We start from the raw sequence: 26581 nt of genomic DNA, 5'->3' as shown, positions 1-26581 counted from the left end.
GATCTCAAGAAAGGTAATAATAATTTCGTTCTCTCTCTATCATCAAAATAACTCTTGTTATTTTAAAATAATGTAAAAATGATTTCGAGCTTGAAATAATCGCATTTTGGGATTCTATTTCAAAACCCAATAAGTATTCTCTTACGCGATAGTTGTTATTTTCCTTATAAAAAAAAGAAAAACAAAAAACTAACATCTCTATTTGTTTCTCGTGATAACTATTGTACGATCGACAAAATAGATCTTTTAATTATCCGTTATCATGAGTTATATGTTAGAAAACGTTTTTCTACAATAAATCTACAAACCCGCATGAACATTTCCTGCGATTAATTCGTACAAACAGTACGGACTAGATAACCGTCGTCTTTCGTGTAACTTAAAAAAGAAGAAAAGAAAAGAAAAGAAAAGAAATTTTCGTTGGTTTTATTCGTTAGGGAGTAAAAATGTAACGAGCGTGACGAGGTCGGAGGAGAACAACGAAAACATCAGCAACGAAGAAGAAGGAAACGTTGAAAATCCTTATTCGGTGATTCGCAACCGGTCAACAGGAAACGGACTTCACTTCCACCCACACACTTAGGTTAACCCTATCTTCTCCACCCCCGCCACCACCACCACCACCATCACGAGCACCACTTTCACTTGGTTTCCTTCCACCTCGTTCTCTCTAACGCGAATCGTGAATCTCAGGAAAGGTAAGGGCCTTCGCAATAAGGGCCGCACGTTCACGTGTCGTGTCGTGTCGTGTCATCTCGTGTCGGCGAAACGGAAAAGCACCTTTAGGGGTCGCCTCGAAAGGAGCATCCAACCACGCGCGCATTACCACCCTATCTCCGTTGTAGCACTATGTGCTATATGCTACGGGGTGGTTAGCCCTTATCAGATCGCGCGTTAAACACAGGTGCTGCGAGTAACTGCGGCTCCTTCTGCTTCGTTCGCTTTCACCTTATATACGAGTTATCGTAAAGCCTTACCTAGTTTACCTTTATCTGCCACCAACCTCTTTGTATATACTTACTTTATATCTCTCACTCTTTCGGATTATATTATTATTAATAATAATATTAAGAAGAAGAAGAAGAAGAATGTTGGCTCTCCCTTTTGCGTTCCTTTTCTTGGAACAATTTACTGACCAAAAAACAATATAAATATATATGTACAAAATCGTCTAGAATTTTGGAGTCGACATTTAAGTCAATTTTTTAGCCATCCATCATCCTAGAAAAAGAAGAAAAAAAAATACTATACTTAAGTTCAAAGACCGGTTACGTAGTCGGCCGTTGTTGAGAGGACAAATTTTGGCAGCACAAATACAAAAAAAAGTCAACTACGAAGAGTTAAAACATACTTAGAATGGCCTTGCTTTTGCGTAGTATGTATTATACTTGTCAGTTCTATCTTAAGGTTTCCTTTCTTTTAACATTCTCGCAGTCACGAATTCTTGACGATCACCATCACCAGTCCATGCGCATTACTTGTCCGTTTATCTATCAAAGTAATCGCACGCGTGTACTTTTCATTGTTAAAACATTGTCACGATGTACGAGTGCAGCACACTAGAACACGATGGAACGTTTTCTACATTAAAAAAGAAAAAAAAAGAAAATAAACTCGCGTTCTCTTAACATCCAAAAAATTACATTCGAATTTATATATAATTTATGCGTGATATATTATTAATTATTGTAAAAAAAAAAAAGAAAAAAAGTAAAAAGAAAACAGTTGTGGACGGTGCGGTTGTAACGATCCAATTACTTTAGAATTTTGTAGGAAAATCTTTTCAATCATTTTTCTCGTCTCGTCTGGTTTGGACGCACCTTAACGAGACTCAAATTGGCTCACCCTCTCGAGACGACGATTAAATAAGACCCAAGAAGAAGCATCTTCTTACTTTTTTTTTTTTTTTTTTATTTTTTTCTTCTTCTTTTTCCTGCGTCATTGTTCAAAGAGGAACCTTTTGTCTTTCGCCAGCTGAGAGTAGAGGATCACGTTTGTCTTTCGTGTTTCTATTCTATTTTTCTTTCTTTTTGGTCTATTTTTTTTTCTTCTTCTTTTCCAATTCCTCGTTAAGCAAAATTTTATTATTACAACTGACAATATTTCTAATTATTAGTATTTGAAAATGGCGTTTGACGAAAAGAAATTATTGGCTAGTAAGAAAAAAGGAAGATGAAAAGGATGGCGCCAAGGAGATACAGGCGTTTCGCCGATGGGTCGGTCGATTGAAGATAAGCCTTAACTAGGTTACTCCACGCCACGTTGCACCATCCGGCTTAATTGCTCGACGAGAAAGAAGGTAAAACGCGGGTTACGCGCCTATAACGTTCACGCATGCGTATTCCTTCTATCATCAAATTTACCCTCTTATAATCACACATTTTCTTGATATCGATGCTAAAGGAAACATCGTAAATTCTATATTACGATGATATATGCTATGTTGCTAATCTAGATTTTGCGTATAAAATTGTAAACATCTAAACGGTCAAATAAATCTATACAAAAATATATATATATATATATATTGAATGATAATTTATCGATACTATACTAAGTAGATCATTTAGATCGTTAACGCGTTTTCTTATTTTTTCTAAATGCTAAAAAAACTTCTCCGATCACATTTTAGTTTATTAATTAATACTCATAATCGATAATTGTAAAAGTTTCCTATTTGAGAATGTTGATTGATCTCTTGCATAAAGGTTCATGTTTTTCTTTTTTTCTTTTTCTTTCTAATAAAAGTGTTCGCTCGATCGGTATTAAATAGCGAAAGTTTTAACGATCACGATCATAAACTGCTTTCATTAGTGTAACGTTCTAGTAAAACGTTTAACGATAGCCGAACACTGTGTGTTTCACCCTACGAATTTCTCTTTGTTATTTTCATTGGAATCGTTAAACTGATAGATTTGGTTTATAGTGAAAATTGATGGAACGATTTTGTGAACGAAATTTTACTCGAAATCGAATGTCAAGTAAAATCGATCGGAAACGGAGAAGGCGGGGGCGGGGGGGGGGGGCTTTTCTCTAACATGACATATTCGTGAAAGTTTTAATTACAGACGATTTAGAAAAGACGAAATTTCGTGTGACTGAGATAATTGCTTCCAATATTTCTAAACGAATATATGATTGGAATATACAAAATGTCAAAAAATATTATATTATCGTTCGCTTATACATTTTATTGAAGAATGTTAATGAAAACTATTTTTATTATGGTTTCCAGAGTGAAAGACTTCGTATATCTAATGCATTTTCTAACTACTGAACGCGATTAGAAAACACATTGTGAAAGAAACAAACGGTCTCTCGACACGGTTGCAGCTTTTAACGGATATGTTCGGACATGTTCGGACAAAAGTTACTTACACGATTTTAAAACGTTAAAATAAAGAAACCAGAGACGATGAAAGAATTAGGATAAGAGAGTGGTCGAAGAAAGAAGGTTTTATTCCTGAAACGAAATACCTATTTTCTTGGAAACGATAAAGATACACCAAATGTTACGTTTTATCTATTTCTGTGAAAACAACGAACAATAAGGACGCCGCCATTTTCTTCCTTTCTTTCCTTAAGAATTGTAGATATAATACATTCCGGAAGTAGTTTAAAAATGAGATCAAAGTCCTCAATAAATTCATTTTTATTTTCCTTTCTTTTCTTCAACATAATAAGAGATCTATTTGAAAGTTTTATTTTTCATATTTAATATAGTTAAACAGACATTTATAATAATTATATTTGTTCAGCAACAAAAGTCGGGCCTAATCGTATTGTCCGACAATTGTCTGTCTTTTTTTCTTTTATAGAAAACATAAAATAATTTATCGATACTCGATCTCAAGGCGTCTACAATTAAAAATAAACACTAACCTACCTACTACGACGCTCGAATAAAAAATATCTTGTATTTCAAATCAATGAAACATTAGAGATAATCAAAACAAAGGAACGGCATTTTAATCTCATATCAGAGCCAAAAAAAGACCACCACTCTCTCATAATCACTCTACACATACATATACACATATCTCAATTGTTGGTGTTAATCTCTTAACGAAACGCAAACGTCTCGCGTTTCTTGAGCAAGCGCATTGCACTCGGGTCCTCTTCTGCCGAAGTCTTGCGATAAGAAAGGACGTCTAATCTTTCTTCAATCCACCTTTACCACCAACCCAACCCAACCCCCTCCTCCTCCCTTCCTTTTCCTATCTTTTTACTTTTATCTACGGTTAGATAGAATTTGAGACATATTTTTCCTTTAAAAGGCCCAGAAAATCGCATACACACAAAGAAAAAATGTAGAGACAAAAATTCGAGAAAAAAATAATTTAAAGATGAGGAGAAAGGAAATACAAACAACGAGAGAAAGAGAAAGAGAAAGATAGAGAGAGGAAAGGAAAAAAAAAATGGAAGAAGAGTAAACGATAAGTATCGTCGTTCTTCTCTCGCAGGACGAAACGGCGGTCGAACGAACGCGCGACCACGCCGTGTGCATGCGTGTGCTTACCACCGAGAGGGGGAATAAAGGGTGGTGAAGGTGGTGGAGGAGGAGGAGGAGGAGGAGGCGACGGAACAGGACGGAGATAGCGTAGGCATGCAACAAAAGTAGATACCACGACGCGATACAAAGTCGTCGTCTTTCGTGTGCAAGTGCACGCACCGAATGCAAGAGGGAGATGATGATGCACTTATACACACCAACCAATGTACGCATACACGCATCCACGCACACGCGGGGACAGATAAAAATGCTCGTTTTGTGAAGGTAGGGGGGGTGGAAGGGAAGGGAGGAGGAGGAGGAGGAGGACAGGGCACGCTCGCGTGTGGTGGGAGGCGCCTGAATTCGAGCCCTCCTCCTACACACCGCGAGAGGAAGAAGAAAACCGGTGAACGAGGAGGCCAGCCAGCCACGTGTGCGCGTGTGGTGAACACACAACACGAGAGAAAAAGTATAAGCGGCCCACGCCGACGGTGGTGTCGTCGTCGTCGTATGTGTGTTCTCGCGTGAGTAAATAAATTTGTGTGCGTGCCCACATGGGACGGTAGAGAAGCGCAAAGCCTAGGGGCGTCTCTTTCTCTTTCTCTTTCTCTCTTTTCTACTGAAGACCTCGGCCCATCAACGTCTTTTTCTTTCTCTCTTTCTTTATCTTTTTCTTTTTCTTCATCTAACCTTGTGGGCCGCGTGTTTTGTGCAAGAGCAAGGGAGACCACCGCTGCCTCTCTTCTTGTCAGTAGGACACATGTGTCGTGTTTTTATGCTATTACCTCTTGACTATACTTACTCAGGACCCCGGCGAGTCAGACTCTGGATGGATCATCATACCGACTCTCCCCAAGAAATAGAGGAATAGATGATAGATAAATAGATTTCTCTCTACCTACCTCGATGTATGTTTCTAACTAAATTAGCCAAAAATTTGTAGAAAAAAAGAAACACGATTGAATTGCAACACGGTAATTTACGTTAATTTGCAAATAGAACATTTATAATTGATAAATGTTGTATAATTGAATGTTTCACAAATCCTCGTCTCTTTCGATAATGATTCTACGATTTAAATTAATTTACTACGGGAACACACAATGATTGATAATGTAAATGGAAAACAAGAAACCTTTCGTTAGAATTGAATGGGGAAGAAAGAAAAAATAAAAAAAGAAAGAAAGAAAATTAAGAGTCAAGAAAGGGAACGCGTTTTGATAGTCCAACGAACCAGCAGCAGCAAGCATCGAATTTGTGGGACTTCACTTCGAAGACGGGATTGACACGATTCTCGCGTACCGTGAAACGACCAACATATATGTATCCGTTATGTACTTACATAGATACATATCTACATAGTTATGTAGAACGTGTTACGTTTGTTTATTTACCAGTGTTCATTCGTTCTGAAAATCATCGATCTTATGGCAAAATTCCAAGTAGAGTTAGAGATATCTCGTCTAGCCGTTAGTCTACCAAAGAGCAAATAGTACTACCAGATAAATCGAGATAGAAAGAGGAAGAGAGATGATAGCGAAGAGAAGGGGATCAAAAAAAAAGTCAGAGAAGGTCCTCCGAGTAAAAATATATTCTCTATGAAGGTCTCCTGTAAATAGGGGAGGAAAATCTTCTAACGTTTTATCCACGAAGCACTGCTGCTTCTGAAAGTGGACGATATCAAAAACAGAATACGAAAAGTTTTGTATAACGTGTACTGGGTGTTCCATTTTAATGAATGCATAGAAATATCGTAGAAATTCTGTGAGCGGTATATCATAGAGTAAAAGAGATAAATTTTCAAAAAAAAATCTTCCTACACCGCCGCTGATGGTCCTTCTCTTTCTCGTACTTTTTTAATTCCGAATTTATATCTCAGAATTACGACCTATGTGTTATAATATAATACGATCTCGAAAAACAACATTCATCATTCTGTTTATATATATATATATATATAACGAGACCGCATTGAAAATGTTCATTATCGATTAATGAATAAACATTATCTTTCATTTTAGGTGGATAATAATAATTAAAGGTGGTATTTCAATTAATTTATTAAATTAATTTATATTATAATGCATTTTGTGCCTACCAACTTTTTACGTTTCCCAAAATTAAACAATTTATATAAACATATACGTGTGTGTGTATCTAGTAATATTATACCTTCGACTCTATATATATATATATATATATATATATATATATATAAATATACGTCTATATATTTACCGATAACGTCGGCGAAACACGATCGAGCGTTTCGGCCATCCTGCCTACGTATATTTCGTATACCAAGGCCGGATATTACCATAAGCCGCGAAACGTTTGCATTTGAGTCCACGTGGTGCTCGCGATAATCCTGGCAAACCATCTCTCTTCCTCCCTTCCTCCCTCCCACCTTTCCCTCTCCTCTCTCTCTCTCTCTTTGTACAGCAGCAAAGCATAGAATTCTTCGTTCGTTCCCTACGTTAACGTACAAACATCTATATATACGTACATACGTACGTGTATGATACGTGTATGTGCTGTCTCCTCAACCTCCGCCTCCACCTTCACCATCACCACCTCCTCTACCTCCTCCTCCTTCTCCTCCTCTTCTCCACCACGATCTCCTCTTCGTGCTGTGCGAACGTATACGAGTCTTCGTTTGTATGGGAAACTCGATATGTTCCGATACAAAGTACTGAATACCGTCTGGGCACCACTTTGTCCGACTAGCTCGTGATGTATACCGTTGCCACGGGACCGAGGGAAACGCCATTCTTTCATTCTTCCTGGTCCAATTACGGACTTCTTAACCTTTGTGCACCAGGGGTTACACACCCGCGTACGTATACGCGCGTTATTTTTATATTCCACGCGACAAACATTATATCCGGTAATAAAGAAAATACGAAAAATTACGTGTCCCTTCTCTCCCCCCCTTCACACACCGCCACACCACAATTTCTTGCGAATCTTATCGCGATTAATATTATCATTCTTCTTCGTTTTTCACCAAAAAATATTATTCGAACAATATTTTTTTTTTACACATGTGGAATATTAAAACTTCGTATCTGTTTTTAAATGTAAACTTTATATATACTTTTTATATACATTTTAGATATTTTTTTTGTCAATTATAAGTAACGTATGACAAATTTGTAAGGAGTACTACCACCACCACTACTACCTACTACCTACCTACTACTTTTGAACGAAATGAAATAAAAGGAATAAATCGAAAATGAAATAAACGCGATGATAGCTTTTTTTCGAGTAGGCGAACCAAAGCGATCTTATTCTTCTTCTTCTTCTTCTTCTTCTTGCTGCGGCAAGATCTTCTCTTGAATTTAAAAACGATCGTTACTTCTCGCCACCACAAAAGAGAGATACACTGAGAGAGTGTAAAAGAAAAAGAGAAAGAGCGCGGAATAAAGAGGCGGCAGGAGGAGCGATATAAGAGGAGAGATAGAAAAAGAGAGAGAAGAAAACGCGAGACAGGGAGGTTTCGAGGAGAATGAGGAGGGGGAGGGAGAGACCAAGAGGAGGCGTGAGGATTGCTGAGTTAGTCTCTCTCCGTTTCGAAAGTTCACGAGGTTCAAACGTTGTACGATTCGTCAGTCTCGTGTTACGTGAAAAAAAAAAAAGATGATTTTTATATTTTATACGATTTCATAAAAAAAAGAATCCCCTCTCGTATGAGATAATTTTTCTATAAAAATAAAAATATAATACTTTACGATTTTTCCAGATTGACTATTATTCTAGAAAAATATAATAAAAAAGAAGAAGAAGAAGAATAATTGTCCATTCTTCATTCTCCTCCTCTCATTATCTTTTTATTTGACTTTTTTTTCCTTTTTTTTTTCTTTTTTTTTTATCTTTTTTACATCGTCGCAAAAGTTTAGAAATAATTTGTCAACTTGACGTAAAGATATATATATATATATATATATTCATTTATCGAGAACATACGTAGATATTAAATCGTATTTGCTACTTGTCGAGTAGCAAGTAGTCAATAACCATAATTTTCCAGTTTGTATGTCCAAGCAAGAAGGGAGGGAAGATATGTAGGAATGAAAGAATGAAAGAATGAAAGAACGAAGGAATGAACGAATGAACGAGCAAACAAGTGGAGCAGCAAACAACGATCGTTGGCGTGGCTCATTCTCTCTCTTTCTCTCTCTCTCTCTCTCTCTCTCTCTCCAAAGCAATGAAATCGGTGCAATTACGATACGCCGATATCCGTCATTACGTCGAACCACACGAATCTGATTCCAGTCGTTGCGAGGAGTCTAACCAGTATACGTAGGTGTTATATTACCTTCTCTCTCTCTTTCTCTTTAATCATCTTTCTCCCTTTTCCGTAGAAATCAAATTATTATTCGAAAAGATTGCAGATAGCTTTACTATCTCTATTCATTAATATCATACGGAGATAAGAATATTTTTATTATTATTATTAATATAATTACACGGAGAGATAATTCTTCTTCGTAGCTGGGTAATAACGTTGTTGTAAATAAAAATTCGATATTTAAGAAAAGTTATATATCTACTTACGATGCCTATCATTCAACTAGAAATTAATTACTTAGAGATAATTTCTGTTCCTTTTTATTTGTCAATTTTCATGCATAATCCCGTCTCCGATTACATACGACTATTACAAATAACATATATATATATATGTATATGCAGGTTTATATATATATATATATATATATATATATACCTGCCTCATTTCGTAACTTTGTATTCGACGATAGGTCAGTACACTATCGACTTTCAAATTACTCCTCGTAAAGATAAAGTTCAACGTAGTAATCGATAAATCCGAAAGAACTACGACGAACAACAGTACACGACATTTTTATTCTCCAACAAATGAAACGAATCGCCGATATTTTCAACGAACGAAGAGTATTCCTGAACTTCTCTAGTGCGAATGGTAAAAAGAGAGAAAGAGGTAGAAAGATACTATCGGAAATTCGTTCGTTCAAGGATCTATTATCACGAGTAGGTTATTTCCTTAATATTTTTTTCACGCGAACGGTTTAATCGTTACGCAATTAATCTCTTATCTAAAAATGACCAATTATGTATAGTAACACTTTTTTTCTAATCGATTTTCTCGATCAATGGGGAAAAGTAGGAGAGAAAAAAAGAAGAAGAAAAAGAAGAGATTAGACGATGACGATGGTGTCCATAGAATATGTATAACTAATACATACTTATGGAATATACTTATACATATGTGTATGTATGATACATACGAGAGGAATAGGAAAATGTAGTAGGAAAGTCAACGCTGAGGAATAGTGCGGAGAAGTTCATTTCCAAGCAGTTAACGACTCTTCTTCTTCTTCTTCTTCTTCTTCTTCTTCTTCCTCCTTCTCCTCCTTCTCCAAGTTTTCCTGTTCCACCACCTCTTTCTCTCCCACCCTTTGGACTCCCTCACTCACCGACAACCTTCCCTCCACAAACCGAACGTTCCCTCTTTTACTCTCTAACCGTGAGCCATGTTAAGACGCGGGGTATACTTCGGTATAGAAAAGGACAGAGAAATGGCTATAGAAAACGAGTATGAGAGAGAGAAAAAAAAAGAGAGAGAGAGAGACCAAAGCAAAGGGAGGAAAGAGAAGTCTCGGACCGCATCTACAAGAAATCTACCACCTCTTTCTCTCTCTTACTATCTCACAGTTTCCCTCTCCCTTTCTCTCTCTCTCTCTGTTTTCCCCTTCCTCTCTTTCTAGACGGCTCCGCCAACGAGATTTCAGATTAATTGCTTCGACGTTAGTTGCAACTTAATGAGATGGCCGAAGCCCCGACGGAGTAAAGGATTCGAAGGACTTCTGGAGAAGATCCTCGAGGTATATAAGTTGCTAAATCGAGCTTTGATCGAAATACAAATTTGTAGATTTTCAAGCTTGCAATTTAATGGTCAAAAGTGGAGTGAGTGAGTGAGTGAATGAATGAGAGGGAATTAACGTTTTGGATCTAGCTCAGAGAAGAAAGAGGAAGAGAGGTGGGCACGTTCGGGGGGAGGAAGAGGGGGAGAAGAAGAACTTGGCGCACGCAACAGAGTCTCCTCTCGCCATTTTAAAACGCTTTTTGACTGGTCTAACAAGAACTTTACTTCGAACGTTCTTGGTCACGACACTTGCTCGAAGGGAGAAGAAGGGGAAGGGGAAATCTCGGTTAAAAAATATGCTCTATACGTGCTGCGACTAATATTTTTTAAGATATTTCACGAAAGAAAAAAGAAGAAAAGAAATAGTGGGGGAAAAAAAGGGAAGGAAAATTTTCGTTTGATTCTTGTATTAAAAAAAAAAAAAAACAAAAAAGTGACGATGCATGGAAAAAGGGCTATTTAACGAAAATTATTAATTCAATTTGTTAAAAGAGTTTACCTAGATTGTTTTTAATCGAAATAAATCATCGAGAAGTGTGTTAGTCAAATGAAGATCATCGTTTTCGTCGGATCTATGATTTAATGTAAATTTCCTTCGCAAATTTTCCTTTGGTCCTTCTCTTTTTACTCTATCACTGGTGCGAGAATAACATCGAACGAGAAAAGGCCGTTTTAAAACGGGGAATTTTCCTGAACGACGAATTACATTGTTTGCAGCGCGCGTATTCGATATCCGCTTGGGAAGCGCTTTTCCTTTTGTTTATTCCTCAATTAAGTTTAGGCGAGTGTTGAAACGTCGAACAAACGCCCCAGTACGCCTATGCTGTAAAAAATTTGCGGAATTTTTATCTCCGTAGAAAAAAAGAGAGAGAAAAAAAAAAGAAAGGATATCAATCGCGTCGAATTTTTTAGGAAAGGAAAAGAAAAAAGAAAATTCCGAAACTCTCTCTCTCTCTGCTCTTTCTCTCTCGCGAACGTTCACGATCCATCTTGATTTTATTTTTTGTATTCTTTCTTCCTTTCTTTTTCGTTTTCGTTTTCGTCGACGATCCTATCGGTCAAAGGGAGATAAAAGGGAAAAATTCGCGTGGATGTTAAAAGAATTTAGAAATTTAGATTTATTCAGTGTGTGTGTGTGTGTGTGTGTGTGTGTGTGTGTGTGTGTGTGTGTGTGTGTGCGCGTATTAAAATGAAGGACAAACAAATTTTAATATTCTTTAACGATCATTTCGAATCACCCCTCACCCATATACATATATCTGCAATATATAAAGAATAGATAAAAAAAAAAAAAGAAAAAAGAAAAGAATTAAATATAAACGTCAAATTTTGAAAGTTTTACATCGACATTCGTGTTTACGAAGAAAAAGGGAGAAATAGGATAATAGAAAAAGAATACTCTATCCGTTGAAACGGAATTTTCATTATTCCATGTTAACGTAGCCTCAGCGCGGAATATTGGTTTTTCAAATGATCACAAATCGCGACACACACAGTTTGAAAAATCAGAGGACCGGGGAAAGATGAAAAGAAATCACATTCCAAAAAGTATTCGAATAGGCAATTGCATATATATATATACACGTCTGGTTAAATTTATTAAGTTTTCAACGAAACGAATGATACGAGATATGGCGCGTTCTTCTCTCTTGTCGAAGGAAAACGAAAAAAAAGAAAAAAAAAAAAAAAAAAGAAATAAAATCAGAAGAATTCTTTGAGAGAACGACAAAGGGTGCCACCATTCGGATATGCCCAGGCGCTTCAAAGGTGTCTGACGTTTTAGGGAAGTTAGCGGGACTGAAGAGAGAGAGAAGTGCTACGAAATTGGAAGGGAAAGACGAGCTTAGAAGGGAATTTCGGGGAGGGGAAGGTGGAGGAAAAGAGGGAGAGTCTTGTCCTTTAAATGATTGACGGCTGGGCCGTATAGTCCAGTGGTTCTCAAAGTCATTCTCTATATAAGCATAATATATTAACCTATCTGTAAATAAAATAAACTCCTCACGGAGCCCCGCACACAAAGAATGAAATTCTTTGGATTCTTTTCACGTTGGTTACGATTGTTGGATTCACCAATAGAAAATTGACCTTTTTTTTTTCTCGCAAAGTTTCGGTCGTTTTCGAGTTGTCGGATGAGTTTACGTCGAGTAAAGTTTTTCGTAAAAGGGTGCTGCTGGTGCTGTGCAGCCCCCGTGGCTGACAAGAAACAAAAGAAAACTTTCGACTCGAGTAAAAGTTTGCAAAAATTAAATTCGACTTTGGCATTCGATCGTAACTAACTATCGAGGTCGTCCGACCTAATACTTTTTTTTGGATCTTTTATTTCTTCCCATCTTCTCTTTCCCTTCCGTCAACAAAGCGTAACACGATTCATTCTTTCTTTCTTTCTTTCTTTTTTTCTTTTTTTCTTTCTGACTCGAGGATAAACTTTTCGCATTTCTTCGAATTGTTTCTTCCCAGAGCAAAAACCGTCCTTTAAAGGTACATAAACAGCAAACTTTCCGGCATTACGTCTCATGGTTCTCCCGCATCGTCCCGCATACGGGACGAAGGTCAAGGCCGACAAAAGGGTGAAACCTAGAGCACGCATTTAGATTCTTGGCATCGGGACCACCGTTCCTTACAGGACTACGACGACTACGACGAAGAAGATGAAGATGAAGAAAAAGTAAAAGAAGAAGAAGAAAACTACTTACGTGCTAACATAAGTGACGACTATCTATCTCGACAAATATATAAAATCTTACGAGAGAATATCCGAGACTGCACGTCGTCTCGTTTACAAATTTCTTTTCTAAACATACTCCTAAATCTTACACGTAAGTTTCTTTTTGTTAAACAATAAGAACAGATAGTAATAAATTTCGAGTAAATTTTCGTGGAAAGATGAACTATTTCGAATGAAAATTTGTAAAATAAAAAGAAAAAGACAATAAAAAATTAAAGGCGATATTTACGAGTAAGTGGTTTATATTCACAAAGTTGAAATTCGATCGAGTAAAGGACGACCACAAAGCTGGGAAATTTTATTCGTGTATATCTCTCGTGGAACGTGGAAATGTTCCAAAGGACTTCACTTTTCAGTCCATCCAAGCAAGAAAACACACCGAGCAATGCAGCTAGCTAGCTAGCTAGCTAGCCTTCTTTCTTCCTTCTCGAAACATTCTTCTTCTCCTTTACGATTCTATCGATTTTGCATTGCAAATCTTATTATTCCAGCAGCCGTGAGTAATCCTTCTCTTTTTTCTCTTTCCTACTACAATACTTTTTCCATATTTTCTCTCTTATACTCAACTTCATATTTGTTCGATTTTTTCTTTCCCATTATGTTACACCTTAAATATTATCTAATAAAAAAAATAAATATATATATATATAATAATATCACATGTTATCCGCGATTAAACGGATTAATATTTCCAGATAACATATTATTTCGATGATCGTATCTCAACAAAAACAACGTTGACCAATCGGATCTCAATTATCAGTTAATAATAATCGATAACGAGGAGTATATAAAAAAAAAAAAAAAGTATTATATTCATTGGGCAGTATTCGTACCGGGGTCAAGTTAAATCCGTGCAAACAGGAAACAAGACTTACGTCATGGTCCCCGAGCGGTAGCAACTCGTTCGAAAGGTAAAACCTTACGTTCTTTCCTTGCCACTTTGCGTATAGTTTAGGTACATACATACATACATACATACATACATACATAGTTCTAACTATATTTCTGTGATATGTATATGTACACCTAACTACATATATATATATATACATATGTAAATGTACATAAAGTTTCGTCCAGTAACGTTACGCACCGTCGAAGAGGAAAAGGGTTCTCTCTTTTTTTTTTTTTTTATTTTTCTCTTTCTCTCTTTGTCTAACTCGAGTCCTTGAGACGTTCGGAGGACGACAGAGAGCAAAGTCAGCGTTCGAGCGCGTTCCATCGAGACCCCAAGACACCCGATCTTCCTTAGTCGATGTTCATATTACCAATCGTATTTCTCTCAAAACGTTTCACTACTTTCTATTTGAATTATTAATATTCTAATACGTCTTAACAAATTCGAAGAAATATTTCATAACAATTAATAATTAAAATATTTATATATATATACATATCTACTATTTAATCGTTTATATAATTAATATCATTTTATCGTAAGAAATAATAAAATTTAAATTAAATGAATATATATTTAGTTTCGAAAGTAGAAAGATATATTCTCAAAGAGTATATCTCTCTTCAATAAATATATTATTTCGTAGCTTCTCTAATTATTCTTAGAATATAGATTTAGTATTATTTGTAAATATAGGATATATATAAGATCATTATATATCAGTATTATATCCTTATTATACTTTCTAAATAATCTATTGATTGTGTGTGAGAACATACCTATCATTCATTAAGAATATTTAAGTAATATTCCATACACAAATAGAAATTTAATATTCATTAATAAGAAACCTATTGCGATTTGCTTGAATTTAATTGATTCAGAACACGTATTGTATTCTCAACACAAATCGTTTAGTCATTGTCATATCAAAATATGATAAGAATGATACGCCCAATTAATCGATCGGTCATTTGTCAATTTTATATTATTAGACAAGATGTAATAACGCAACGATGATTATCTGATAGGGAAAGAATATATGTAACAAATGTGTAAGAATTATGAAAAGAATGGTTAAAAGAAAAATTAAAAGAATGTAGTCTTATTTTGGACGTATTACGGACTTATTCGAGGTTGCTAACTCACAATTCCTTCGAAAATCGTTGCTACGTGGTAAAGGAAAGATGACGACGACGAAGACGACGAAGGGTAAAAGGGAAAGGACAAGAGGGGTCGAAGAGGCAAAGAAGGGACGACGGACAGTCGTCGCACGTGCACGGTGGCTGTTCCTTCTTCGTGTCTGTACACACCAAGAATAAGAAAGAATAAGGGAGAAAAAGATAGAAGGATCCTCTACATCTATCTATCTATCTATCTATCTCTTTCCTTCTAATGCTGTCGGTGCATTTTATGTTCTTATACCTGCGAGACGACGTGAAACGCCACAAGATGCGGACGAACGAGGCGACCAACGGGGGGGAGGGATCCTCCTCGTCTTTCTTTACGTTCTCTAAGGACGAACCGGTCGAAAGAATCCTTTCTATCCTTCTTTCCTTCCATTAAGTATTACGAAATTTTCTTAGATCTATAATCAGATCCATATGAGATACTTCCAAGTTCTCTCTCTTATTTATATTCTTTTTTTTTTCTTTTTTTCTTTTTTTTTTTTCATTAATTATAATTTNTTAATTATAATTTATTTATATATAGTTTATTTTTTTTTTTTTTTTAATATTCACTTATATATATATATATATGATGTTATATTATATTGTAGTAATTGAATATTTAACTTCCGTGATCCTAAAATATCTATCAAATGTGTACGATCAAAAATAAACAACACTATCGGATATTTCTTCTCTATTAAATGAAAATTTTGTACAACATAAGCCTACACACACGTTTATGCATGATATAAAGTATATACTTACTTACATACGTTTTACTTTCTCTACTTTATCTCTCGCCTCTTCTTGTGTCGCATTCTTGTTTCAGTAAAAACGAATTCCCTTTTTTTTTTCTACGGCAAAAGGATGAAAAAAAAAAAGGAAAAAAAAAAAAAATATATAAAAAGACCCGGGGAAAGAAAAGGTCAGCGAAAGTTCGTCGTTCTTTTTCGAAGCTTACTCTTTCTACGTAAATATCTATATACGTGTGAACATGTGTGTGTGTGTGTACGTGCATATACATGCAATTCCGTGTTACTAATTGCAGGATTATATCCTTTAAGAAGACTACGTTTATCTCTTTTCCCTTTTCTACTTGCGATCACGCTTACTTAACTTTTTCTTCATATAACCTGTTGCTATTTCGATATTTCTCGCGTCACTGAAAAGCAAACGACAATGGGTAGGAGGAGGAAAATGAGGAGGAGAAGGAGGAGGAGGAGGAGGAGGAAAAAGAATAAGAAGAAAAAGAGAAAAATGAGATTATAATACAATGTTTAGAAATTAAACGCTTTTTATACGCATTTTAATATTTAACTTATTGTTAAATTAGTCTTATAAGAATACGAAATACACTCGAATTGATTTTATTCTTAAGAAAGGTTATACGTATACCTATTTTTTTTTTGTTTTTTTTTACGAAAATATTTAATAAAGATAGCTTATGATTATTTATTTGAATGAACGAAAAGGAAGATACAACAATCGAATCTGTTAAAAATGATTCGTCGTTTGAAATATTTCGTTATGTCGCGTGTTATAATTTATCTTTAAACGACAAACAGAAAATATTTAACACAGAACGACACAACAATCGTGCCAATTTTCAAGCGCCATTCGTTTAAATATTTAACGTCACGTTTTTTGTTATTTATATTTAAAAATAAAAATATATATGAAAAGGCGCGAGTAAACAAAAAAAAATATATTATTTTTCTTTTACAACACACAAAATATTATCTTACTGCATAACACTTGTGTTAGACAGAAACGCGTATCAGCTATTTAATAAGGAATAATATACGACTAAAGCAAAATTCAAAAATAGAACTACGTTTAGGTAATATTATAACTCGTTTGAGAAACGTAAGAAGAAGCTTAGGTGCACGTGCGTGTACGCGTTTTTAGAGGTAAGTGAACGAACGAACGAACGAACGAACGTGTGTGTCCCCGAGAAACGTGACACAGTTTCGAACGAATACCCAAACTGGAACAGAATATATTTTATTCGTTGATCGAGGGTGGAGGAAAAGAAAACAAAGGAAAAGAGGAGGAAGAACGAGAAGGCCGCAAAATGGTAAAAAAAATAACCAGAGCCGAAAAACGAATTTTTCATCGTTGATCGTTGATCGATCGATGAACAGGTAGGTCGTGTTGAAATGGGGAATGAAATTTTTGTATGAAAATAATTCACTACGTTTAAAGAAAAACCAAGAGATGCGCGATAAAAACATTTTCGTCTTGTAATCGTCGTATTTTTTTTTTATTTTAGATGATATTATTGAATATTAATCATTTATTGGTCGTACTATATTTGTTATTTATAGTATATTTTCTAAGATAATGAGATTTTTGTTCTTAAAATGCAATTTAGTGTACGCGAAAGCTTTAAAAATATAATATTAAATGAATAATAAATATATTCGTTATTATAAATGTAAATAAGGTGATGAGAGATAATTGTATGTAGATAATTGTATCGCATTATCCTATATAAAGACAATGGTAATATAAAACCGATAAATCAAAATATAGTCCTACACCCTGGTATATAAAAGCAAAACACTTATGTATTATAGTACCCGACTAATCGTAATCACGATACGTTAGAAATTCTTCTCGCACCTACGACTCGGATTTTACTGGTCGCAATATGCCTTTCATAATGTGTCGTTTATTAATCGTGATCGTTCGAAGATAACGATGACGGTCGTCGTCGTCGTTGTAGCAAAGTGGTTTCAAGCTCGAAAAGTAACATTACTCGTTGGCAAACGCTACGATATTAACCTGAACCCGTGCACTATGCATCGACGATAAAATAGAATTATCGAAATAATATATTGAGAAAGTCGCGATTCTAACAAAAAAAAAAGAAAAAAAAACAAAATATATGGAAGAAAAAAGAAAAGAAATGTCAATCAATACTTTCAACAATTTTCAACACAATATTACTATTTTTGGATATTAATTATTATTGTCGAAAATTAATAATGAAATATCGTTAAAGAAATATCTTGTCAATGTAAATTTTTGTATATATAAAATCAAATCAGTTGCAACAACAATTTGAAGAATTTTTAATAGAATTTAAAAAAGTTCTTGCGAAAACAGCAGCAACGGAACAGCAACTTTCTTCTTCTTCTTCTTCCTTCTCTCTCTTTCCAGATGATCTTTTTGTCTCTTTTCGTTGTAACTAACGTTAAGAGAAAAGTTGCGAAAAGTGAGATCAAGCTTGTAAGGATAGACGACGGATAGGAGTCGGGAGTAAATACGAGGAGCCTTTCTAATTCCAAAGACGGACCCACCACCACTATCTCCTTCGAGAAGTCCTTGGTAAGAAGGTACGAGTGGTGGGGCGTCGTCCTTGACACCTACCGTAACTTTTGTTGGACGGCTGCGTCTCGAGAATTCTTTCTTACCGCCCTACCACCCCGCCCTACCCACTAACCCTTTCGATTTATTATCGATCCTTTCGACTCTATCAAAATCTGCGTCATTTTTTAACGCGTTTCTTTATCCACACTCGGGATCAATTTTTAAGTGAAAATAAAAAGAACAAAAAAAAATAGAAAAAATATTCTCTTCATTATTAAACAAATTTTTGTATTTTGTATTTGAATGTAACATATATCTCTATCGAGATTCGCGATTAATTTTAACTGGATTGAAAAAAAAAAAAAAGAAAATAAAATGAAACCGGAAAAAACAACTTTCATTTAGATAACTATGGCGATGTAATTTAAAAATGTTACACACATTTGATATATATATATATTTTTTTTTATATTATATATATATACAGATTTATATATAATAATAAATAAGTTCTATCGATAAGATTAGAAAATGTGAAATGAAGAAATAAGTATTTCGTTGTTGGTAAGAGGAACGTGTTAAATGTTAGAAGATTCGATAAGAAACTCACGCACATCGTAACACGAAGCTTTCCTTCGATACTCGAAATAAGAATAAACGGGATATCGCTCGGCGTAGATAGAACGCGTGTCGATGTCACACCTATCGATCTTCGTAAAAGGTGCAAACGATATTTCTTCGTGACGAAACGAAAAGAAACGAACGAACGAACAAACGTGCATGTTGGATCACAGAAAAGGATAGTAGATACATAGATAGCTATCCGAAATCATGGAACCCTCGTGAATCCTTTCGGTTCAATTAAATTTCACTTTGTTCATACATATTCATGTACAAATCGTTATACCTTCTACCATTTTCTTCCCCGACACAAATTCAAAATTAATCCTACACTTTCTTTTCAATTAATTACAAAATTTTCGAAACTATCAAAAACAATCTAAAAACTTATTCGTTAAAGTAAAACGAATCCCCCTATTATTTTATTTTATTTTTTTGTATTCTTTTCGTTGGAAATTAACATCGAATAATAATTGAAATTGAACAAACAAAAAAAAGAACAACGTACGAATAAAGTTTGATGATCCCCTCGCATAACTTACTTTATTAATAACCAGACACACTGAAATAAAACAAAAGAGAATAATAAAAGATATTATTTGTGATAAAGTTTCTTTTTTCTTTTTCTCTGGCCAATAATTGGTCGCAATGACATGAATCCTTGTTATTCGCAAAAAAGAAATGAAATTTGATAACGATCGGATTATGTGAAAAGTTTTACATACGTTCATCACTCGATGATATTGGTCTCGAAAAAAGAAATTTGGAGCAGTTGTTAAAACACCATTTTAGAGCTTCTACGATATTATTTTCCAATCAGTTGTTCCATTCCGTTCGGAAAACATGAACGTTTTCAATGTTTTTATCCGTGCTTTTTATTATTATATATGCATATATTTTTTCTACGATTTCTTATAACACAATTCTACAGAAAAATCCTCTTATTTTCCATTTTTTTTTCTCTATTTCTAGAATTATCAATACAACAATAAAAGCGTAAAGAAAATAGCGTGAAATCCAATGGTTATGTTGTCCTCGGTTGAATTAAAATGAAAAAAAAGAAAAAAAAAAAAGAAGAAAATTAGAAAAATATATTTTCCCAATTTAAAATTGCACATCGTGTTTATCGTTCGAGATATATACGTAAAGTTCTTTGATGTAATAGAAAATAGATGATCGATGGATGATACAACACAACTTTACGTTCACACGAAAGTATTAATGTCGATGGTAATAATCGATCGATTATGCAATAAACAATACAAAAGAAACGTTTTCATCGTTCGCACGAGTCCACGAGGCTTCGCTAACTGACGGATTTATCGATAATTGGAATATTTAGAAGCCATGCGGTTTAGATAGGAATAGAAAAGAAAGCGATACAAATAGATTCTACGCGAACGAATATGTTAATTCTATCATCTTTCATATTTATTTTTTTCTTGAGTTTTTTTAATGAATTAATTCTATTTTGTTTTATTTATTTTTTACTTTTTCATTATCTCTATAAAACAAACAAAATTTTATTTTCTTCAAATTTGTTTAATATCGTCTATATATATGTATATATTTTTTTTATCTATTATTTTATAAATACGTGTTACATTTTCATATACCAAAATAGATATTCAAAATCATGCACGAAACTTTGCAACTGAACAAAGTTAATTAAAGAAACAATAAAAGTATGAATTTTAATGAAACAATTAATTGATGTTAACGTCATTCAGGAAAAAAAAAAAGTATGGTTAAAAATGAAAATTCGTAGGATTAGCGTGAAATTGATTTCACCTAATAAAAATTGGCCTAAAGCAATTTATGTCTTCGATGTAAGTTAGACAAGGAAAGATCCATTGTAATATTTAAATTTCAAGATTTATAGATTAAGAAACAAACGTAATTAATACGTTACAATGATCATGAAAATGTTTTATCGAAATTTTCAAACTTGAAAATTACAAAATGAACGAATGCATTGAAATTATTATTAAAATTTACATGAGAGATCAATCAAAAGATACAAGAAAATAATCAACAAATTTGTGTAGAAAATAATTTTTTACGACAAATTCGTACGAATTCGTTCGATCCGATCTAAGATAAAATTACCTCGAATCGAAGATAACAAAAAGAAATCCTGTGAAAGGTATATAAGACGTAAACAAAAAATAAACACGTGTCGTAGAACACAATCATTATATATCTACTAAATAATAGATTTTCAAATAAAACTATCTCGAAACGAAGATAACAAAAAGAAATCTTTAATAAATTTCATGCGAGATATAAAAACAAAAAAAACAACATGTGTCATAAAACGATCGAATTGAATAATAAATTGAATAATGAAAAATGATATCACAAAAATCGAAGATAAATTGAAAATTAAAGTATTTCCGATCGAAGATAACGAAAATACATTTTCAAAAAATTGTCTACGATACAAAAATCACCACGTATCGCAGAACGATCGATTTAAATACACAAATACAAATTTTGATATACGTGCAATTTAATCTTTGTTCATTTTTCAAAGATAATACTTGCGTGTATCGCACGTGCTTTTCTAAGAACGCATACGCAAGGTTTTTAATCTCGTATCAATAGAAAGTAAATAAAAGAATGAAGCAAATGAAACCAACACACAAGTACCGTCGGAGAGATTCGAATTCTCTTCTGTTCTCGACCGTTGAAAGTTAACACGAAAATATTTCATCTTAATAAATTTGTGTTACCCGTCGGACAAGAGAAAAATCATGAATTTTTGATTAATTATTACGAAAAGAAAGAGAAAAATCAAGGAGACAAAATATGTCAGGATTGTAGTAATGCGAAAAGAAAACGAATCCGATTAAATCTAATTTCGAATATTCAAAATAGGAAAATAACACTAAAACCGTATTAAATAATACAAGGATGCATATTTATATGCAGGGTGTGTCTGTTTTAAAACAAATCAAAGTAACAAAATTATTATCCGATCAAAATGTTTTTCTTTTTTTATCAAAGTTGTGATATCTATATATGAGATTTGTGTGATAAAAATGAATAAATTTATTAACGATTTCAATGAAATTTGAATTAAAAACAGGACACCGTACATAAACTATTTGTCTAATAAATAAAATGATTAAATCATGAAAATATTATTACCTGCAATTAAGCAGAACTCCACTGTGATGACTAGGCGTACGTCTCCCGAAAATAGAATCCGATCATCCTGAAGACCGAATCCACTTTTTGGTTGTTAATATTTTTTTCTTGAAGAAATCGCCAATAAATCCTCTTTTCACCGAAATAATTCACTCATTCTTTTTCACAATAAGAACGTTAGAACTTTTCTTGTCCTTTGCATGTGTACCACGGAGAGATTTGATTTTTTTGATCAAACAATTGCGGAAAAAAATTAAAATAGTAAAAAATAAAACGAAAAGGTAAGAAAGAAAATTTGATCTCTCCTGGTAAGATTCTTCACCAATTACACGATATTACATTCGTAAAATCATCACCATTCACAAATGATTTGATATCAACGAAATATATATATCTGTGTATATGATAGATACGAATGGAATTTTCGCGAATACGTTTGATCTTCTTATTTCTTCCCTCGAGGCACCCTGCCTCCCTCGAGGAAGGTCAATACTTTAGGACCATTGCAAGAACTACATCTTCGTCCATAAGGAATGATAATCCAAATGAATGAAAATTCAGGGAATACCGAAATATTCTTTGGCGTATATGATAAAGTTCGTCAAGCAAACTTTCATTTCTGGTTTAATCCGTTAAAGGGAAAACTCGATCCCGGAAGTGATCGGACGCAAATCTTCGAAGGAACCTTTTAAGGTGGACGAAGGTAAAAAAAAAAGACTGAATTGGGAAAAAATAGGAGCGGCTAAAAACAATTGAATGAAATAACAGATAAAGAATCGATATGGTATAAAATATGGTCTCGTTTAATAATTATGGGAAATTTGTATTAACAAATATGATTTGGTCGGAAACTTGAGAGAGTTCTCGACGCGCCGACGCTTTCGTTCTATTCCCTTTAAAGCGGGCGCCGGCCGGCTTAAAGCCGCGAAGCCGGACGACGATTCCTTTCGTTCCTTCGTTCGTTCGTTCGTTCAGGTCCGTAAGAAGCGTTGATGAACCCTACGCGAATAGCGTATTCAAATTGTTCTTTTCTTATATTCGAAAGAAATCTACGATGTAGGAAAGATCGAAACAAAGATAAACGTTCAACGTCGCTATATTCTCTAGATTCGATTCTATTATCTATTCCCTTTGTTCCTTAACTCGCGTTCCGTCGGCGAAAACGTAGATACACATACACACAACTCACACTACGCTCCAACACACAGTTGCGCGCGCGCGCGCGCAGGAGCGATATGCGGTGGGGGGTGGAGAGAACAACGCGGATAACACACTAGATTCTTTTTCCGTCAATCACAAGAAAAAAAATCACTCACACGTCTCGTCTCGTTGTTCTCTTGTTTATTTTTGATTAATTTTCAAATAAACAAATTTGTAGGTTGACGCGGTACCGGTATACGAAATGCCGTCGTATAAAGCAAGGCTTCTTCACTTCCGGTAGAAGATAACCGCCGGTAACGCGATATAACGCAACGCAACGTGTTCACCGTAGAACGACTAAATTGTGACTGCGGCTTGCAGAGTTCGACGGCATCTACCCCTACCAAAGCAAACCACCCGGCCAGCCTCCTCAAGTCCCGCCCCCTGTCTACCGAGAACGTCCAATTGCCACACCCATTATTCGACTCTGCCCATCTCAAAGCCTCGAATGACCTGCCTCCATCCTGGTCACCCCCACCAACGACGTGGCTGACCTCTCGGTCACGCCCAATCAAGTCGCGGCTCCTTTTTCCCGCGATCATTTCTCTCCGCCGCACCGCGCCAAACCGAACTGTCTTCCTCCCTCTCTCTCTCTCACTCCTCCTTTTTCTTTCTTCTCTCTCTTTTTTTAGTATCTATATATTCTCTCGTGAACCCCCTACCCAACGAGCAACCTTGTCTTTTCCCGCGCTTTTAACTCCGTCGTTTGAATCTTCTTTATTCGATCGCTACTCGATCCAACAAACGAGATTAACATTTTCACTCTAAAGATTGATTTTGTTTCTCCTATTATTTATTTTATCTTTAAAAGTATAGTAACTCGCGTGCTCGAATGTTCCCTTGTGGTATTTGCAGGATCTTTAAAGACTAGAACCTGACTGTAATTACAAGGGATTATTGGAATTTTATTTTGATGTTGATGAGTGGTAATATTACAAACCGAAACGACTTGTAGGAAAAGAACGTTAGTATTAGTTACACGATTCCGGTGCATTTTTGGAAAATAATGACCCTTTGCTTTCACTCGGACCTTGAAACTATGTATTTTAGGGCAAAAGAAACTTCTAAGTAATCTTTTCTTCTACAGATATTTTTCATCTGTTTAAGCCGTTCGAAGAAATGTACTTTTTTACTTACTTGTTTCAAAGACAAATGCGTTTTTTAGATTTTGTCCATTTAACTAATGTAAAATACCATCACTGTTGCTGACTTGTCCAAATGTATCCTAATGTTTAGATTTTCTAAACTTGTAAAACTGGTTTTCAACCGTAATATGATATTCTGTAGAAGAATTTCAACTAAATTTCTTGCAGTAACATTAACACAATCGCTGAAACCTATCCTGAGATCGTATACAATAGAGTTACGATAAATCATTAATGAAACTTCAAGATTCCTAGATAGGTAAAAAAGAAAATCTGCTGATATTTTCAAATCCGTAATTTATCTATTGATCCCATCTAACTAACGAAAAAATAAAATCATTCATGAATGACAGGATAGAGAAAAGTTTGGTGCACGTTCGCTGCTCTCTCTCTCTCTCTCTCTCTCTTTCTCTTTTTTTCTGAAAAATTCACTGTCTCTCCGCCCCTTCCCAACCCCTCAAAAGAACTAGAAAGAAAGAGAAAGAGAAAGAGAGAGAACGGCGAAACCAGTGACGTCGTATTCCGTGTGGTTTTTTGCAGCGAGGAACACAGTGCCAACCGGTGCAAGTTCGTTGGGAATTGGCCACGCCTACCGACACCATCGCGGCCACGCGAGTTACAGGCATTGCGCGTGCGCGCTGAACGAGGAACTATATACGCGCGCTTTCGAATTACCCTCCGCCATCTTTCACGCGCGGTACGTCGGTGGAACGTCGCTGCTTGCTTACTAGCTTGCTTGCTTGCTCACTCGCTCGCTCGCTTGCAAGCTAACTTGCTTGCTTGCTTGCTTGCTTGCTTCCCTCCCCTTTCTCCTCCTTTTCCTCTGCAGCCACCTCCTCCTCTACCCCTCTTCGACAAACCATCCACCGGCCGCTTTCTCAGCTGCTACCGTTCCATTGCTGATACCACACGCGGTGTTGTACGTAGTTTCACAGCGTATAACTAGCGATATACTGTACTGGGATAGAGCCGTAGGACTAGTTACCAAAATGGCGCTTGCTGCCCGCGATATATGCTTTTGCATTACTGATAATAGCAACTGCTTGAAAACTTAACTTCAAATCTTATTTAAATATATTCTATTTTAAGAAAAAGACCTCATCGTACTTATTTTACCTATTATCGTTCTGATTTTTTAAATCTTTTCTCCATATCAATTTAAATCCATGTATATCGTTTCGAGAGATACTACGTTATTATTTATCTATTAAATATACTTTCACTCGTTCATACGTCGAATTCATCAATTGCATTTCTTTCTTTGGTGCAACGATTGTTACAAAGAATCCCGTACTTATTTGCATACAGTCAAAAATCAGAGTGTAAGATCGTTATAAGTGCGATAACTTATCAACTTTTATGTATTTCTTATATATCGTACTTTTTATCAAAATCGATACTAAAGTATCGCATGTTTTATTGCAGTTTTATATTTTCGCACTATTTTGAAATAATGATGCTTATATTATCGAGCGATCAAATTATATCGTTGCTTTGAATTATTGTTCTGACGTAATTTAATAAATTGTTACAAAACAATATTATTTCTATGTTTATTTAATGAAGAAACAAGTGAAAAAACTCTGCAATCATCCGTTCTTGCACTTGGAATATTAGTTACCAGATATGCTACTCCATTGTATGTAAAATTCGCGCTAAATAGTTTTTATGTATGACTTGAAATTCTCTTAATAAAAAATAAACTAAATTTTTTATTAATCTAATAATAAAAAGAAATTACATTAAATACATAAAATTTTTAAAAATCATTACTTTTTACATCGACGATTAAATTATGTAAAAAAAAAAATTTGCCTCTGCCGAAACCCGGGATTGAACCGGGGACATTTAGATCTTCAGTCTAACGCTCTCCCAACTGAGCTATTTCGGCACACATGGTAATACGAGTGTTTTACTAGTCTTAAAACTATTACTTAATATACTTC

General features: G+C 34.9%; 1 protein-coding gene and 1 non-coding gene across 2 annotated transcripts in view; both read right to left on the bottom strand.

Annotated features, from left to right (window-relative positions):
* LOC106783821 overlaps window positions 1–23807 on the bottom strand; it is a 101442-nt gene extending 77635 nt beyond the window's left edge. Inside the window, exon 1 of the mRNA XM_014742715.1 lies at window positions 22291–23807. The gene's annotated coding sequence lies outside the window, so the exon portion shown is untranslated. The remainder of the gene's footprint in view (window positions 1–22290) is intronic.
* Window positions 23808–26453: 2646 nt separating this feature from the next.
* On the bottom strand, window positions 26454–26526 carry Trnaf-gaa. Its single transcript has one exon. It is a non-coding gene; the product is annotated as a tRNA-Phe (tRNA).
* Window positions 26527–26581: the final 55 nt, after the last annotated feature.

Source organism: Polistes canadensis, unplaced genomic scaffold (assembly GCF_001313835.1).
Source record: "Polistes canadensis isolate GaletaPanama2010 unplaced genomic scaffold, ASM131383v1 scaffold_26, whole genome shotgun sequence".
In the NCBI taxonomy this organism is placed as follows: Eukaryota; Metazoa; Arthropoda; class Insecta; order Hymenoptera; family Vespidae; genus Polistes; species Polistes canadensis.
The sequence above is the reverse complement of the archived record's forward strand: the minus strand, read 5'-3'. Positions and strand labels throughout refer to the sequence as shown.